Below are 5,708 nucleotides of genomic sequence, written 5' to 3'. Positions count from 1 at the left end.
TTTCCATCTCTTCATGTTTTTGAACACCGCTACATGCTCCTCCTATTTTTCAGCCCTTTTCAAGCTCCTCATAATTTTGACACCTTTTGAAGCTCTTCATATATTTCACACCTTTTCAGGCTCTTCATTTTTTTGAACACCACTTCATGCTCCTCCTATTTTTCAGACCATTTCATGCTCATCTCGTTTTGACACCTTTTGATGCTCTTCATATTTTTCATACCGTTTGAAGCTCTTCATAGTTTTCATACCTTTTCAGGCTCTTCATGTTTTTCAACACCGCTTCATGCTCCTCCTATTTTTCAGACCGTTTCATGCTCCCGTTAATTTTGACATCTTTTGAAGCTCTTCATATTTTTCACAACTTTTCAGGCTCTTCACGTTTTTCAACACCGCTTCATGCTCCTCCTATTTTTCAGACCATTTAGGGCTCCTCATATTTTTGACACCTTTTGAAGCTCTTCATATATTTCACACCTTTTCAGACTCTTCATCATTTTCAAAGCCACTTCATGCTCCTCCTATTTTTCAGACCGTTTCATGCTCATCTCATATTTGAACAACTTTGAAAGCTCTTCATTTTTTTCACACATTTTGAAGCTCTTCATATTTTTCACACCTTTTCATGCTCTTCAGTTTTTTTCAACACCGCTTCATGCTCCTCATATTTTTTACATCTTTTGAAACTCTTCATATTTTTCACACCTTTTCAGGCTCTTCATGTTTTTGAACACCGCTTCATGCTCCTCCTATTGTTCAGACCGTTTCATGATCCTCATGTATTTCACACCTTTTGAAGCTCTTCATATATTTCACACATTTTCAGGCCTTCATGTTTTTGAACACAGCTTCTTGCTCCTCCTATTTTTCAGACCGTTTCATGCTACTCTCATTTTTGACACCGTTTGAAGCGCTTCATATTTTTGACACCTTTTGAAGCTCTTCTTATTTTTCACACCTTTTCAGCCTATTCATGTTTTTCAACACGCTTCATGCTCTTCCTATTTTTCAGACCGTTTCATGCTCCTCATACTTTTGACACCTTTGAAGCTCTTCATATATTTCAATCCTTTTCAGGCTCTTCATGTTTCTGAACACCACTTCAAGCTCGTCCTATTTTTCAGACCGTTACATGCTCATGTCATTTTTGACACCTTTTGAAGATTTTCATATTTTTCACACCTTTTGAAGCTCTTCATATTTTTCACACGTTTTCAGGCTCTTCATGTTTTTCAACACCGCTTCATGGTCCTCCTATTTTTGAGACCGTTTCATGCTTCTCATATTTTTGTCACGTTTTGAAGCTCTTTATATATTTCACACCTTTTCAACCTTTAATTTTTTGGAACATCGTTTCATGCTCTTCCGATTTTTCAGACCGATTCATGTTCTTCATATTTTTGACACCTTTTGAAGGTCTTCATATTTTTCTCACCTTTTCAGGCTCTTCATGTTTTTGAACACCGTTTCATGCTTCTCCTATTTTGCAGATCGTTTCATGCTCTTCATATTTTTGACACGTTTTGCAGCTCTTCATATATTTCACACCGTTTCAGGCTCTTCATGTTTTTAAACGTCGCTTCATGCTCCTCCTATTTTTCAGGCCGTTTCATGCTCCTCATATTTTTGACACCTTTTGAAGCTCTTCATATTTTTCACACCTTTTGAAGCTCTTCATTCCTTTCACACCTTTTCAGGCTGTTCAAGTTTTTGAACACCTTTATGCTCCTCCTATTTTTTAGACCGTTTCATGCTCCTCATATTTTTGACACCTTTTGAAGCTCTTCATATTTTTCACACCTTTTCAGGCTCTTCATGTTTTTCAACACCACTTCATGCTCCTCGTATTTTTCAGACCGTTTCATTCTCCTCATATTTTTGACACTTTTTGAAGCTCTGCCTATTTTTCACACCTTTTCAGGCTCTTCATGATTTTCAACCCCGCTTCATGCTCCTCTTATTTATCAGACCGTTTCATGCTCATCTCATTTTTGACATCTTTTGAAGCGCTTCATATATTTCACACCTTTTGAATCTCTTCATATTTTTCACACGTTTTCAGGTTCTTCATGTTTTTCAATACCACTTCATGCTCCTCCTATTTTCAGACCGTTTCATGCTCATCTCATTTTTGACAACTTTTGATGCACTTCATATTTTTCACACCTTTTGAAGCTCTTCGTACATTTCACACCTTTTCAGGCTCTTCATGTTTTCAACACCACTTCATGCTCCTCCTATTTTTCAGACCCTTTCATGCTAAACAATTTTGACACGTTATGAAGCTCTTCATGTTTTTCACATCTTTTCATGCTCTTTATGTTTTTGAACACCGGTTCATGCTCCTCCTATTTTTCAACCCGTTTCATGCTCCTCCTATTTTTTACACCTTTTGAAGCTCTTCATATTTTTCACAATTTTTCAGTCTCTGCATTTCTTTGAACACCGCTTTCTGCTCCTCCTATTTTTCCGACCGTTTCATGCTCATCTCATTTTTGACACCTTTTGAAGCTCTTCAAATTTTTTACACCTTTTGAAGCTCTTCATATTTTTCACAGCTTTTCAGGCTCTTCATGTTTTTGAACACCGCTTTATGCTCCTCCTATTTTTCAGACCGTTTCATGCTCCTCATATATTTGACACCTTTGGAAGCTCTTCATATTTTTCACACTTTTTCAGTCTCTTCTTGTTTTTCAACACAACTTCATGCTCCTCCTATTTTTCCGACCGTTTCATGCTGCTCATTTTTTTGACACCTTTTGAAGCTCTTCATATTTTTCACACCTTTTGAAGCTCTTCATATATTTCACACCTTTTCAGGCTCTTCATGATTTTCAACACTGCTTCATGCTCCTCCTATTTTTCAGACCGTTTCATGCTCCTCATATTGTTGACACCTTTTGAAGCTCTTCATATTTTTCACACCTTTTGAAGCTCTTCATATATTTCACACCTTTTCAGGCTCTTCATGATTTTCAACACCGCTTCATGCTCCTCGTATTTTTCAGACCGTTTAATGCTCCTCATATTGTTGACTCCTTTTGAAGCTCTTCATATTTTTCACACCTTTTAGGCTCTTCATGTTTATCAACACCACTTCATGCTCCTCGTATTTTTCAGACCGTTTCATTCTCCTCATATTTTTGACACCTTTTGAAGCTCTGCCTTTTTTCACAACTTTTCAGGCTCTTCATGATTTTCAACACCGCTTCATGCTCCTCCTATTTTTCAGACCGTTTCATGCTCATCTCATTTTTGACATCTTTTGAATCTCTTCATATTTTTCACACCTTTTGAATCTTTTCATATTTTTCATATTTTTGAAGCTCTTCATATTTTTCACACCTTTTCAGGCTCTTCATGTTTTTCAAAACCAATTCATGCTCCTCCTATTTTTCAGACTGTTTCATGCTCCTCATATTTTTGACACCTTTTGAAGCGCTTCATATTTTTCACACCTTTTCAGGCTCTTCATGTTTTTCAAAACCGCTTCATGCTCCTCGTATTCTTCAGAAATTTTCATGATCCTCATATATTTGACATCTTTTGAAGCTCTGCATATTTTTCACACCTTCTCAGACTCTTCATGTTTTTCAACACCGCTTCATACTCCTCCTATTTTTCAGACTGTTTCATGCTTTTCATATTTTTCACAACTTTTGAAGCTCTTCATATTTTTCACACCTTTTCAACTCTTCATGTTTTCGAACACCGCTTCACGCTGCTATTTTTCAGACCGTTTCATGCTCCTCATATTTTTATCACCTTTTGAAGCTCTTCATATTTTTCACACATTTTCAGGCTCTTCATGTTTTTCAAGACCACTTCATGCTCCTCTATTTTTCAGACCGTTTCATGCTCCTCATATATTTCACATATTTTCAGGCTCTTCAAGTTTTTGAACACTGCTTCATGCTCCTCCTATTTTTCAGACCGTTTCATACTCCTCATATTTTTCACACCTTTTGAAGCTCTTCATATTTTTCACACCTTTTCAGGCTCTTCATGCTTTTGAACACCGCTTCATGTTCCTTCTATTTTTCAGAACGTTTCATGCTCCTATTATTTTTGACATCTTTTGAAGCTCTTCATATATTTCACACCTTTTCATGCGCTTCATGTTTTTCAACATCGCTTCATGCTCCTCCTATTTTTCAGACCGTCTCATGCTACTCATATTTTTGACACCTTTTGAAGCTCTTCCTATTTTTCAAACCTTTTCAGGCTCTTCACGTTTTTCAACAACGCTTCATGTTCCTCCTATTTTTCATACCGTTTCATGCTCCTCATAATTTTCACACCTTTTGAAGCTCTTCATATTTTTCAAACCTTTTCAGGCCTTTCATATTTTTGAACACTGTTTCATGCTCCTCCTATTTTTAAGACCGTTTCATGCTCCTAATATTTTTAACACCTTTTGAAGCTCTTCATATTTTTCACACCTTTTCATGTTTTTGAACACCATTTCATGCTCCTCATATTTTTCACACATTTTGCAGCTCTTCATATTTTTCACGCCTTTTCATGATCTTCATGTTTTTCAACACCAATTCATGCTCCTCCTATATTTTAGACCGTTTCATGCTCGTCATATTTTTCACACCTTTTCAGGCTCTTCATGTTTTTGAACACCGCTTCATGCTCCTCCTATTTTTCAGACCCTTTGATGCTCTTCATATTTTTGACATCTTTTGAAGCTCTTCATATTTTTCACACCTTTTCAGACTCTACATGATTTTCAAAACGGCTTCATGGTCCTCATATTTTCACACCATTTCATGCTCATCTCATTTTTGACACCTTTTGAAGCTCCTCTACTTTTGACCCCTTAGAAGCTCTTCATATTTTTGACAACTTTTCAGGCTCGTCATGTTTTTGAACACCGCTTCATGCTCCTCCTATTTTTCAGACCCTTTGATGCTCTTCATATTTTTGACACCTTTTGAAGCTCCTCGTATATTTCATACCTTTTCAGACTCTTCATGATTTCCAACACCGCTTCATGCTCCTCATTTTTTTCACACCGTTTAATGCTCATCTCATTTTTGACACCTTTTGAAGCTCTTCATATTTTTGACACCTTTAGAAGCTCTTCATATTTTTTACACCTTTTCAGGCTCTTCATATTTTTCAACACCGCTTATTGCTACTCCTATTTTTCAGACCTTTTCATGCTCATCTCATTTTTTACACCTTTTGAAGCTCTTCATATTTTTCACATATTTTGAAGCTCTTCATATTTTACACACCTTTTCAGGCTCTTCATGTTTTTCAGCACCGCTTCATGCTCCTCCTATTTTTCAGACCGTTTCATGCTCCTCATATTTTTGACACCTTTGAAGCTCTTCATATTTTTCACACCTTTTCAGACTCTTCATGTTTTTCAACACTGCTTCATGCTCCTCCTATTTTCCGACCGTTTCATGCTTCTCATATTTTGACACCTTTTGAAGCTCTTCATATTTTTCACAACTTTTCAGGCTCTTCATGTTTTTCAACACCGCTTCATGCTCCTCCACTTTGTCAGACCGTTTCATGCTCCTCATATATTTGGCACCTTTTGAAGCTCTTCATATTTTTCACACCTTTTCAGGTCTTCATGTTTTTGAACACCATTTCATGCTCCTCCTATTTTTCAGACCGTTTCATGCTCTTCATATTTTTGGCACCTTTTGAAGCTCTTCATATTTTTCACACCTTTTCAGGCT

This window comes from Dama dama, unplaced genomic scaffold (genome assembly GCF_033118175.1).
Source record: "Dama dama isolate Ldn47 unplaced genomic scaffold, ASM3311817v1 ptg000020l, whole genome shotgun sequence".
NCBI classification, from domain to species: Eukaryota; Metazoa; Chordata; class Mammalia; order Artiodactyla; family Cervidae; genus Dama; species Dama dama.
This window is presented reverse-complemented; position numbering follows the sequence as displayed.